The 13,975-nt window shown below is 42.2% G+C and overlaps 1 protein-coding gene and 2 non-coding genes across 3 annotated transcripts in view; all 3 read right to left on the bottom strand.

The window, feature by feature from the left end:
• The window catches only part of HDAC9 (histone deacetylase 9), a 508,513-nt gene that overhangs the window by 387,232 nt on the left and 107,306 nt on the right, over positions 1-13,975 (bottom strand). The gene's annotated exons all lie outside the window — the stretch shown is intronic.
• On the bottom strand, positions 11,807-11,932 carry LOC136587264 (U4atac minor spliceosomal RNA). The gene has a single exon (XR_010787451.1). It is a non-coding gene; the product is annotated as a U4atac minor spliceosomal RNA (small nuclear RNA).
• Positions 12,643-12,769, bottom strand: LOC136587266 (U4atac minor spliceosomal RNA). The gene has a single exon (XR_010787453.1). It is a non-coding gene; the product is annotated as a U4atac minor spliceosomal RNA (small nuclear RNA).

Here is a 13,975-nt window from a genome sequence, read left to right as displayed (position 1 = left end):
CGAGTGTGCTTTTTGCGTGCACAAAAAAGAGTGCTTCTAAAACATGAGAGAATGTAGGTGTGCTAAACGGAGCGCACCTAATAAGGATAAGACATGCATGGCTACAATGCCCCCATCGCAGGTCCATGCTGCATGTTGTGCAGGAGCTCCCATACACCCCTATGGGAGCAGGAGTTAATGGAAACTCCTGCACTGGGAATAGATAGCCTGCTGCTCACAGCAGGGCATTTGAGGAGCAGCAGGAGAGGCAAAGGCTTCTGGCATACAACAGAGGCGGGACCAGCCTTAATGCTTCAACAGTTTATTTAATGAACTAAAAGGCAGGAATTAATTACCTTAATTACTCTTGATATCGAGAAATTACTGTCTCTCTCTCTCTGACCAAAGCCACGGTCACTTAGCTGACCGATACTAATAACAATGCCAGTCTATGAACAACATACAAGTGTTTCTGTAAGGTCCCTGTTGCAATACCTCAAGGTCAGGCGCTGAGCCGGCAATGGCAGTCGTGGGTCTTGCGGGTGACTACAATCTTCCAAGGCACCAAAACCCATCGATCTTAATGGTACAGGGATTCCCCAGAACTTGAAAACTGTCTGCAACATACTTCTTGGCTTCTTTCCAGGATGGATACTGACAAACTGAAGGCCATTCCAGAGGGCCTCGGACAGCACCCAACTGGCAGCTACAGCTCACTTTCAACTGATCCTGGCATGGACTCCTTCTAGGGTAGAAGCTAAATCCTAGGAAACTGAAGGACCTCCGATGATATCAAGTCCCACATGACCCAACGCAGCCAATGGCAGAGCAGATCATTAACTCTATATAGAAACTTGAAAAGAAAGCAACAATGGTACAAGACTACTAGGGGTGAATATAAAACAAAGAATCATCACAACAACCATCATTACTGATAGCATAAATAACACTTCAAATATCAACAAAGGGATTACTTTGGACCCATTACTTCATGGACCCAACTTTCTAACCATCCCCCTTATAGAGCCATTGGTTGAGGAGGACCCCAAGTCAACACCCACCACCCAGAGTGTCAATAGGACATTGCGTGAAATCATCAGCCCACAAGACCTTCCTATAGAAAAGTACAAGGATCACGTGGTACAATTACAAACTCAGATTAGTATGTAGGATTTAAGATTATATTATTATATTCATCTGAATCGAAATCAATTTTTTATGGTACTTTTGGTGGAGACTTTTTACAGACACCATTCGTAGATTGAACGGTTTCCTATAATTGACATAACCTTATAGCTGCATTTAGCTGAAAACAAGGATATACCAATAAAACTTCATTAAAACAATCTGGCAGTTCCAGGGGATTGGGGTGTTTGGAGCAGCGTTGTGGTGTTCACACATTGTTACAATAACAGAGGTGTTATTCACTGCTTAATCACTTCAGAACTAGCTGCACTCCAGCCCTATTAACGCTGCGACATTTATCATAGAGCCAATAAAAAACATTATTGCTGGATGTAAAATGTTACTGTGGGTCCTGCCTCACAAAACACTGGGATTTTATTAGCCCTCAATGGAAACACAGAGTGTGAAAACACATGTTCAATACCGAATAAAAGATAAGGAGTGCAATGTGTATCAGCGGGTCCTTCTAGAAGTAGAATGCAGGAAAATTCTGCATTGTCACCGAGTTTAGGAAGTAATGTAACGCAAATCTATTTGAATGTACAGATATAGCAAAGTTTATCATCACGGTGATAACTTTCCGGGACGAGTTATCTTATATGAATCCATTCAAAAGCTATTATTATATTAAAACAGCAAAACCCATTGTAAAGCTATTAACACAGTAAACAGACTGTGGCAAAGTAAAGACCCATTTACATGCAACGATTATCGCTCAATATTCGTTCAAATGAGCAAAAGTGATTGATAATCGTTACGGGTAAACGCGAAGCCATCGTGCACTATTTGTTCACTCGTCATTTATTACTGAGTTTCAGCCTGCAAAAAAATAGTTGTTAGTTTGTTTGCTTGTCATTGGCTATAAAAGGCATTCGTTCAGTCTTTCAAATGATTTGGGGGGGGGAGGGGGATGATTGTTCACCCAGCTAAAAACAGTGACTCATGCAGCAGTAGGCAATGGCTTTTTCCTGGCACTAATTAAAAACCTCCTGCCGAGAGATTCTTCGCATAAATACACACCTACCTGAGCAAACAACATGTAGAGTGTTTACTTAGCTGAAGAGGGAAATGGTGAGAATTTTCAATGATTATCTTTACGTGTAGATGCTCAACATTTGAAAGCAAAAAAGTTCAAATGACAACTGTTGCGTATAAATGGGCCTTAATGCATAACTGTGGCACATACTGCATTAGAGTTTCTACATATAAAACTATAAGAGTAATTGCCAGAGGCTTTTAAGATCAGGGCACAAGCTTAGAGGCACGGCCCCTCCAAATAAACAGGTTAAAATAGTGCCACTTTTAGTGCCCCCTTACACACAGTAAAAAGTGCTCTCTTTAGGTCCCCATTCAGTAATAATAACTTACTTTTATGCCAATTACACATTAATGCCTCCTTTTGTGCCCCCACAAAGTCACCCTTTTGTGTCCCCACACAGTAGTAATGTCTATTTTGTGGGCTTATCTACTAATAGTGCCCCTTTTTATCCCCAACAAAGAAAAAAAATTATATTACCCTAACCCCGCTTGCATGATGTTCTATGTCTGCTTCCCGTCTATGTTGTCAGTGGTTCGAGGTAGATAGCAAAATGAAGTGATATCATCGCGCCACATGTGCTAGGATACTATGTCATCAGCGACCCACTGGCTCTGTGGTTAGCCATGGGACACAAAAAACAGCTGAAAGTGGTTCGAGATACCACCAATAACTACGATTGCTGTCTGCAAATTAAAGTGCTTAATACTAGGCACTGGTGTTGAGTAAACCAAACCAGTAGAACCCTGTGTTGGGTAGAATTTTGCCAAATGTTCTGTTCAGCCTAAACCCAAAAAACCTTTTAGCATATTCCTACCCAAAACAGAGTTCTACTGGTTCAGTTTGCTCAACGCTAGTCCTGAACACTGGTTAACACTGTCTAAGAGCCATAAAAGCCTTGTATATTACCCTCAGAGTGTTAACAAAATTGGTCAAAAGAGCGAAAATGAACAATAATCATTTACTTTAAACGCAGCCAAAGTTCGAACGATGAACCATAAATCGTGTACTTTTCGTTCGCTTTTTCATTTTAATGCCTGCATAAAATGTTCATTTTATGCAGGCATTAAAAATCATCGTTGGCTGGATCACTATTCATTTGGTGTAAGTCGCGTGCGTTTAGTCGTTCTCATTGACTTATACAGCGAATCTGCACAACTACATGATTTCTGGTTTAAAAGAGCCAACGATGCATCTGCCTGTATAAACAGGCTACACAAGTGAACTCTGACACATGAGAAATCAGCTGTTCTAAATAGACCGTAGGGCTTTGACAGACAGACGGGGGTGTTACGTAATGCGCTCGCTCCTGAGCAAACAGGTGTATTTTGCGCCTCTGCCTGCGCATATATTGAGCAGACACAGCTTGTGCGCATGAACGGGGGAATCATCCCACCCCGATTTAAATGGCTAATTAGCCTAACGTGGTACCGGTGATCATAGGTATGCGCTGTGCTTAACAAATACCCGCATGGGCAGATGTGCGTGTTTGCACACCTCCTGTAAACCTCTGTGGGGCTCTTTGGTGCGCAAATATGCACAAGATAGATCAGGTCCTATTTTTTTGTGCTCGCGAAAATGGCAAAGCAGAAAAAAGAAGTGAGAGTGAATCCATTGAAATCAATGGGTTACTATTAGAAATGAGCGAGCACCAAAACGCTCGGGTGCTCGTTACTCGAGTCGAACTTTCAGTGATGCTCGAGAGTTCGTTTCGAGTAACGAACCCCATTGAAGTCAATGGGCGACCCGAGCATTTTTGTATATCGCCGATGCTCGCTAAGGTTTTCATTTGTGAAAACCTGGGAAATTCAAGAAAGTGATGGGAACGACACAGAAACGGATAGGGCAGGTGAGGGGCAACATGTTGGGCTGCATCTCAAGTTCCCAGGTCCCACTATTAAGCCACAATAGTGGCAAGAGTGAGACCCCCCCCCCCCCCCCCACTGTCAACATAAAGATCGTTCTCCTTCTCATGAATTTATGAATGGGTGAGTGACTGCTGCCTCTCATTGGCTCAGCGGGACCAATCAGATGAGAGGCAGCAGTCACTCACCCATTCATGAATTCATGAATGGGTGTGTGAGATCTGCCTCTGATTGGTCAGGCTGTGACCAATTAGAGGCAGCTCATTCAGCAGGCGGGGATTTTAAATCCCCGGCTGCTGAATACTACTCACAGCTGTTCAGGAGGACTGCCGCTGGCCGCGCTGAACTCCGTCTGCCGGGACCAGGTGAGTATATATATTTTTTTTATTTTTACACATTTCTGGATGAATTGCAGGGAAGGGCTTATATATTTAAGCCCTTCCCGACAATTCATCCCGCGCTCGCCGGCAGCCCATTGCTTTCAATGGAGCCGGCTGTATTGCCGGCTCCATTGAATTCAATGGTCAGTGCTCGTTTAATCGAGATGAGTACCGCGTGGTGCTCGTCTCGAGTAACGAGCATCTCGAGCACCCTAATACTCGAACGAGCATCAAGCTCGGACGAGTATGCTCGCTCATCTCTAGTTACTATCTCTTCAGAAGAAACCGTACGTTAAATCCTACTTAGTGCCGAAGCTACGGGAAGATATAGGTGTGGGAGATGAACATGTGGAATCTCTGTAGGTAGAAATACATAGAGGGAAAAATAACAAAATTCTGATAGGGGTTTTCTATAGGCCACCAAAAATAAAAGAAGAAACTGAAAACGTATTAATAAGGCAGATAGCAGAGGTGTCAAACCGCAATGAAATCATTATTATGGGAGACTTTAATTATCCGGATATAATATGGGAAGACGAATCCTGTGAAACTCACAAGGGTGATAAGTTCTTGAGAACAATTAAAGATAACTACTTTACCGCCCTGTTATGTTTGTATGAATATGTTAATCATACTTAGGTAAGCCAACTTCTGTGATGTTCCAAAAAGCATCCAGTATATGATTTGTGAATCCTCCTGTATTGCTGTCAATAAAAAATTAATGTTTAAAAAAAAAAACAAAAAAAAAGTACCTTACCCAACTTGTACGGGAGCCAACTAGAGGGAGGGCTATCTTGGACTTATTATTAACTAACAAACTGGACAGAATCATGGGGGTGCAGGTTGAGGGAAGCTTGGGAAATAGTGACCACAATATAGTTAATTTCCAGCTTTCATTCAATAGGAAGCCTTATCAGGGAGCGACAAAAAAACTAAATTTAGTCAAGCAAAATTTGATCAGCTGAGAACTACTATCGGTAACATTAATTGGGACAACACCCTCAAAAATAACAGTACAGACGGCAAATGGGAGAAGTTTAAGAACATCCTAATTACCTCATGTGAGCAGTTCATACCCTTTAAAAATAAAAGAACTACAAGTAGAAGGAAACCGATGTGGTTTGACAAAACTGTAAGGGGGGCAATAAACGAAAAAAAGAAAGCATTTAAATTATTAAAACAAGAAGGCAGCGAAGAAGCGCTAAAATCGTACAGGGGAAAAAACAAACCATGTAAGGAAAAGATAAAAACTGCAAAAGAAGAGGCAGAGAGACTGATTGCCAAAGAGAGCAAAAATAGCCCTAAACTATTTTTCAATTATATAAACAGTAAAAGGATTTGCACTGAGAGCACTGACACTTTAACAAATAATGCAGGAGAAATCATAGAAGACGATGGTGGAAGGGGAATCTATTTCACGAAGGAAAAAGGCATGTCACACAAGATACAGGTGAATTAAACGAACCCCCCACAAAATATCACTTGCCTAACTCAGGAGTTAGTGCAGAGCCAGTTAAAAAAGATTTAAATCGACAAATCGCCAGGCCCAGATGGAATACACCCAAGGGTTATAAGGAAACTAAGTGAAATGATTGACAGACCACTATGTCTTATATTTAGCGACACCATTGAGACCGGGGTTGTAGTAGTGGATTGGCGTATTGCCATTGTGGTTCCAATGTACAAAAGGGGGTCAAGAAGGGAGCCTGGTAACTACAGGCTGGTAAAAATATTCGAAGGGGTTTCTGAGAGACGTCATCCTAGAATACCTCGAGGAGAACAACGGTATAACTCCTCATCAGCATGGATTCATGAGAGGTCGATCATGTCAGACCAATTTAATTAGCTTTTATAATGAAGTAAGTTCTAGGCTGGACCTGGGAGAGTCTATTGATCTGGTATATCTAGATTTCTCTAAAACATTTGACACCGTGCCGCATAAAATGAAACGGTTTGAGCTGGGCGAAAATGTGTGTAGTTGGGTAAAAAACTGGCTTGAAGATAGAAAGCAGAGGGAGGTAGTAAATGGTTTGTACTCTGATTGGGCCAGCGTTGCTAGTGGGGTGCCACAGGGTTCAGTATTCGGCCCAATTCTGTATAATATATTTATCAATGACCTGTTAGAGGGACTGCAGAGTAAAATATTAATATTTGCTGACAAAACAAAATTATATAAGACAATTAATACAACAGAGGACAATGTACGGCTACAAATGGACCTAGATAAGCTGGGGGCTTGGGTAGAAAAATGGCAAATGGAAGTTCAATGTGGATAAATGTAAGGTTATGCACATGGGCAGGAGAAACCAATATACACCAAATGGAGTACTGCTAGGGAAAAGTGATATGGAAAAAGACCTGGGGGTACTAGAGGATTGTAGATTTAACTGGAGCAACCAATGCCAGTCAGCAGCTGCAAAAGCAAATAAAGTCTTGGGGTGCATTAAAAGAGGTATAGGGGCAAAGGACGAGAACATTATCCTCCCACTATATAAGGCACTTGTCAGGACTCACATGGAATACTGTGTACAGTTCTGGACACCGGTGCTTAGCACTTGAGGGGGTACAAAGAAGGGCAATTACATTTATAAACTGAATAGGAGGACTGGAATACCCAGAGAGGCTATCAAAGTTGGGATTATTTACACTAGAAAAAAGACGGCTAAGGGGCGATCAAATAACTATGTATAAATACATGAGGGGACAAGGATCTCTCCCATGATCTGTTTATACCCAGGACTGCGACGGTAACAAGAGGGCATCCTCCATGTCTAGAAGAAAGCAGGTTTCATCACTAACACAGAAGGTGGTTCTTTACTGTAAGAGCAGTGAGACTGTGGAACTCTCTGCCTGAGGACGTGGTGATGGCACAATTCATAGAGGAGTTTAAGAGGCGACTAGGCGTCTTTCTAGAGTGCTATACTATTACAGGATATAGACATTAAATAACCAGCGGGGTTGCAGATCCGGGTCTTAGAGTCAGGTGGGAGCTTTCAAACGTTAATCCAGGGATTATTCTAATGGCCATTATGGAGTCGGGAAGGAATTTGCACAAATGTGCAAAAAAATAAAGCATGTTCTACTCTTATGCGTGCGTATGTGTGCAAAATTGGGAAGTGTGTGGAAACCCATTGATATCAATAGGTTCTATTCTCTGCGTATTGTGTGTGTAAATTGTAAGCATGCAAATACATGTGCAAATACACCCGTGTGAAGGAGCCCTTAGGCCAGTTTCACACTAACTTATTTGCACGCAAAAAATCTGTGCGTGTGAGGGCATAAACATAAACGTGTTTGTGTACGTGAAACTCATGCCTGCAAAACGTGACAAAGCAAAACCATTGATTTCAATGGGCTCGTTCTCATGAGTGCGTTCCTTTGCACGTGAGAAAAGAAAGAACCTGCCCTATCTTTCTGCATGTTACACAGAAAACTGCCATTGAACATATGGATATGACCCTGCGGATAGCCCCTGTTCATGCGCAATTACGCTCCATGGCGGCGAGTGTATTTGCACATGCATTCGTTTGTTGAAGCCCTGATACACAGAAAAAAGAGCCCATTGATTTTGTAAAAAAAATACACAGCATGCTCTATTTTTCTATGCATTTGCGAAGGGAAAGAACACATCCTAACCCTTTCCAATCCACTGTCTGACGTCTAAAGACATTCTGATTGAAGGCTGTACAGCTCCGATGTTGGAAGACGCCCGGCAGGGTATTCCTACTGTAGATTACTGGCCGCTGTGTTGTCGGGGGCCGCTCCAGCATGTCACATACCGCAGTACTGGCTCAAGCCAGCAGATGGCGCCATTGTATAATGGCAGAAAGAGAAAGCCCCTAGGAAATCCTGAATCCAAAATTGGATTGAAAAGGGTTAAGCTCATTAAACTAATAGGCCATTTCAATGGCTTGAGAGCATTGGTGCATTTTTTTTTTTTTGCGTGCAGTAGAAAACGCAGTTGCATGCACAAAAAATTAGCACAAACACGCATACACTCATGTGAATCCGGCCTTACCTCTGTAGGCTACGCCGCTCGTCAGACATCAGGCCTGTGTGGATGAAAAGGAGCTGAGCGCCAGCATACAGGTGTGAGCCTACGTAGTCTACAGCTTCTTGCAGTTGTAATTCCACAATATAACAGAATAGTTATTGGCGCCCCGTAATGCTGACCTTCCGATTCTGATTTACAGCGTAACGCAGGTGTTATTTTCCTGGGAAATTGGGCTTAAGGTCTACAATACTGAATAAGATTAGCAATAGAAGAAGAAAAGCCCTTATATTGCAGGCGCATCAATGATCGTGTTAAATTATGCAGTGAAAATAGGCAAAAATGTAAACTAATCTTGCTACAATTCGGAATAGTGAGGTGCTACATTACACTTAATGGGAAATGATCTGCTAAAGTGCCCTCTACTCTCTTCTTTACCATTAGGGTAGTTATAAAGAACTGTCATTTACTCAATGGATGTTCATATCTCTCTCTACACTAAATGCTATCTTAGATGTAGACCAAAGAGTGTAGTCATTCCCAGGCCGGCCGTAGGGCTCGTCATCATCAGCACTCTGGAGTTCTGGTTTCCTGCTCTGTTTGGGGAGCGGAAAAACGGGACCCCCTGTGCAAACAGTTCTATCTTATGACAGAAGGAAACGGTGCAGAGTGGACCCTCATTGACTATAACGAGGTCCATTCGATTTCCACCTAGCAGTCTAGCATGTTGCTGGAATTTACAGGATGAAATAGCGCAGATTGTTGCAATATTTCCTCCTGTTTTCTAGCGGAAATCAGCAACAGGGGTTCTAAACAGAACCTCCAACACTGATTTAAACAAGCCCTTAGGCTGTATGCATATGGACGATTTTCCTATGCGTTCATTTGAATAGGAGTACTCACATGGGCGTTCTTTTACAGGAATGGACAGTACGTGTAAAAAAATGCAGAATGTCCTATTTTTGTCTGATTTTCTGATGAACGTTGCCCATCCATGTCAATGGTTGTATTAAAAAAGCCTGCTGGTCCTGCTCAGATTCCCTTCAAGATAGCATTGCTGTAGCTAAGACGTATGTTCAGGCCTCATGGACACAACCATGTAAAAAAATCAGTACCAGTCAGCATTGTGTTGTAACCATGAGGTTCCACGAGGGAGGAACACCCTCTGAATATAGTAGCAAGTAGAATAACAGGCACACTAGGAGAGGGGATTTTTTCCAGAACTCGAGCATTGATGAGCTATCCTCAGAATAGATCATTAATATCCGACTGGTGGTGGTCCAATTCCTGGCACCCCTACAATCAGTTGATTGAAGGGGCTGTGATGTTCAGGTGAGCACTGCGGCCTCCTCACTGTATACCAGGCACAGTGCAATATATTTTGTAGCTGCAGTACCTGGTATTGCAGCTCTGTTCTATTCACTTGAATGGGAGTGAGTTGTACATTAGCCATGCGGCCAAAGGATATGGCATCGCACTGCAGAGAAGAGGCCACCACAGCCTCTTCAATCAGCTGATAGGAAGGGGCTGCCAGGTGTTGGACCCCCACTGATCTGATATTGCTGACTTACCTGAGGACAGATCAGCAATACATAAGATCTAGTTAACTTTACTGGAACTTAAAGCACAACATAAATCAGCCACATTGCAAAAATCTTGAGACTTGATCCAGCCCCTGAGGAGCGAGTCTCTCTCAGGTCTCCGCAACTTTCAACTTCACAGGGTAGAAAAAGTTTCAGCAAAGCAGAAGTTCAGAGTTCACTCGGGCAGCCTGTTTATACCGGCAGGTACATCGTCGGCTTGTTCAAACTGGAAATCATTCAGTCATTGACATTCACCGTATAAGTGACCGAGAAGGACTAAACGATCGGTATTTAATCTGAATGATAAGTGAACGAGCCAACGATGATATTTATGGCTCCATCACACGGGCGTATTATTCATCAGCAGTTTGTCAGCCAAAACCAGAAGTGGAACCTAAAGAGAGAAAGTGTGAGGGAAAGATTTGTATTTCTTCCGTATTTTGGACCCACTTCTGGTTATGCCTGACTAAATACTGATGAAATACGCCCATGTGAAGGAGCCCTAAGTCCTGCATAGAATGAACAATGAGAGAAAAGATAGGACCTGCCCTATTGTTCTGTGTTTTACAAAGAAAACTGCCATAGAAGTCTATGGCATGTTAAAGAAATTAAGGGGATGGCATGACTTTGTGGACAACACAGGAAAAAGAGGACAGCTGCCCCTTATTAGGCTTTAAATAGCCATTGTATTCCATGGAAAGGGGGTATCGCGCACGTGTGAACTGGCATGTCGAGCACATAAAATTGTAGTACTATGCACTGACACAAGCGCAACAGTCTGAGTATTGCCCTCTCCAAACCTTGTTCATGCACAAATACGCTCCATTGCTGCGAGTGTATTTGCGCATACGGTTGCCCGTCAAAGCCTTTACTCTCCCCATCACATGACTCAGACTGAAGGCTCCTTTACATGACTGTATTTTGGCACACACAATTGATGTTAATAGGTTCGGTCTTAGGAACGTGTTTTGTGTGTGCATTTCACGCACACGGAAAAAAGTAGGCCTCTTCTATTTTCCTGTGTATTTGTGTACCAAGGACTCCATAGAAGTCTATGGGAGATGTGCAATACGCTACGCAATTCAGTGAAAAAAAAGAAAACATCTGGACTGCATTAGACTAAATTGCCTTTTAAATCATGGCAGTGGTGTGTCGCGCACGTGAACTGATCCTGTGTGCCTTAAAGGTACATCAATATGCATCGATACGCATATAAGTCTGCCTCATCAAACCTCGTTCTCTGCGCAATTGTACACACGGTCATTGGTAGCCGCCCATAAACAGATTACTAGTACTCATGAGCAACCATTGCAGGCTATATCTTTGCACGGTCACATAACCTGACTGACTATTGGGTTCCCAACCAATATAGTGCCTAACAGATAATGGGGTATAAAAGGCGGGAACAGAGTGACTAACATAAGTAATAAATACCGTGTTTCCCCGAAAATAAGACAGTGTCATATTAATTTTTGTTCAAAAAGGTTTAACTTTTTTACATGTATAGCTGCCTGGACACTATTTAAATTGACTTTTTTAATTAACTGTTAGCAGGGCTTAATTTTGGAGTAGGGCTTATATTTCAAGCATCCTCAAAAATTCTGGAAAATCATGCTATGTCTTATTTTCAGGGAAACAGGGTATTAGGAAAAGAGTTTCTAGACAGGAAAAAAACAGGCAGTTGAAATAAGCAAGGTCACCCAGCAGGAGTCAGTAGCTTGAACTCCTCTTTATTTACCGACAACTCATAGAGCAATAAATTCTCTTTTTTTTAACGAAAAGCATGGGGTTCCAAAAATTGCACCATTCCAGTGCTTACACACTAGTGATGCTCATGTGTTGTTTGTGGTGTCCACAGTACTGATCTCAGTAAGCTTCATTGATCAGTAGCTCAACCCCAAGAGAAGGATGGTTAAATACAGACACTAAATGGCAAGAAGTGCCTCTTACATATGTCCCTTTTACATTACGGTGAGAGAACTTCAAGTTGCAAATTATCCCAGAATGCTTTTCTGTAGATAATTTACATATTTCAATACCCAGGCTGCTTTTCTGCAAATAGTTAGCATATTTCTGAAAAAAGTTAGCTCTTAAAGACCCGACTCATTTTTCCTTCAGATCTTAGTAGAGAAGTCTGACCACACTTGAATCAGTTGTTTTATATGGTCACTACATGGTAGACCTTGGGGGGTTAGTCTGCTCGCTATAGAAGGAACTGGACAACACGTCAATCAACCTAAGGCCAGATCTACTCTCTATGTTAATTTAGTCTCTGCTGATTGGCCAAGAAGAACCATGTGATCATATTCAGGGAACAAACTAACCCGATAAAGCCTTGTGGTCCTGCTCAGATTTCCTTCAAGATAGCATTGCAGCAGCTAAGATGTATGTTCAGGCCTCATGGACACAACCGTGTAAAAAATCAGTACCAGACAGCAGTAGAATAACAAGCATACTAGGAGAGTGGGTTAAAAAAAATTATTAGAGGGGTTTTACCAGTACTCAAGTATTGAGCTATTCTCAGGATAGCACATTAATATCCAACTGGTGGTGGTCCAACTCCTGGTACCCCTACAATCAGCTGAGTTAGCAACTGTTTAAAAAAAACCCTGTATAAATACAAGAATCCAAAAATTGCACTATTCCAGTGCTCTAACACTAGTGATGCTTATGTGTTGTTTGTGGCATCAGCAGTACTGATCTCAGTAAAATTCATGGATCAGTAGCTCAAACCCCAAGAGAAGGATAGTTAAATACAGATACTAAATGGCAAGAAGTGCCTCTTACACATGTCACTCTTTAGTTAAGGCGAGAGAATGTCAAGTTGAAAATTATACCCAAGATGCTTTTCAGCAGATAATTTGCATATTCCAATACTATTTGCATAAGAGCATCCTGGGTATGATTTGCAATGTACAATCATGTCACCTTAACTGAAGAGAGACGTGTGTATGGGGCACTTGTGGTCCTGCACTATCTTCAACTATGCTTTTTGGACTCACCTACAAGTTAGTTAATATTAAAGTCTTATGAGTTAAGGTTTATTTAGACAGTGATTTTTGCTTAAAATTTTAAGCAGAAATTGTTATGGCTAAATGCACAGACTTTGTGCCCAATATATTCCTTTCTCAATTCTAGTGTTTTAGAATTGAGCAAGAAACTGTTACCAGTGGTGCAGGCTGCTATCACAGCTGTATTGTTCGCCGAGTGATAGCAGTGGTATCCCGCTCCGCCTGCATAGCTCTTTAGTAGCTAATTAGACTATGCAAGGATAACGGTTAATACTGTCACTCAAACTGTCATTTGAGCGACCATCTGTCAGTGTAAATGGGGTCTTATAATGAAAACCAAATCTGTTGATCAGCTAATCGTTTTTAAATATAGTTTGTATAACTATATAGAAACATCCCACAGTCATATCTACGTAGCAGTAGAGTGATCCATGTTTGTACCAGAACTTGGGCCAAAATCACAGTGGAGATGCAAATCTTTCCATGAGGCATTATTCAGACGGTTATATAATGGGTCCTAATGCCCTATCAGTGTACTTCCTGTACAGCCCATCGGGAGGCAACAATGAGACAAGAACATGTAGTGTCCACTGACCCTACAGATTGGACAGCACAGGGAGGGGGTCCATGTGGTAACTGATGCGAGTTGAACCCAAAATTCTTGGATGCAACTTGAATACGCTGCCTGCATTCAGCCATAGGCCTCGTTCACACGGCAGTATTTGGAAGCCAAAAATAGCAGTGGAATCTACAGAGAAAATGAACAATGGAAAGATTTGCATCTCTTCCCTATTTTTGACCCGCTCCTGGATTTGCCCTAGAAATGCTGCCGTCTGAACGGGGATACATATAGAACAACCGACACATTAAAGGGGTTGTCCCGCGCCGAAACGGGTTTTTTTTTTCAACAGCCCCCCCGTTCGGCGCGAGGCAACCCCCGATGCA

This window comes from Eleutherodactylus coqui, chromosome 12 (genome assembly GCF_035609145.1).
Source record: "Eleutherodactylus coqui strain aEleCoq1 chromosome 12, aEleCoq1.hap1, whole genome shotgun sequence".
Lineage (NCBI taxonomy): Eukaryota > Metazoa > Chordata > Amphibia > Anura > Eleutherodactylidae > Eleutherodactylus > Eleutherodactylus coqui.
The sequence above is the reverse complement of the archived record's forward strand: the minus strand, read 5'-3'. Positions and strand labels throughout refer to the sequence as shown.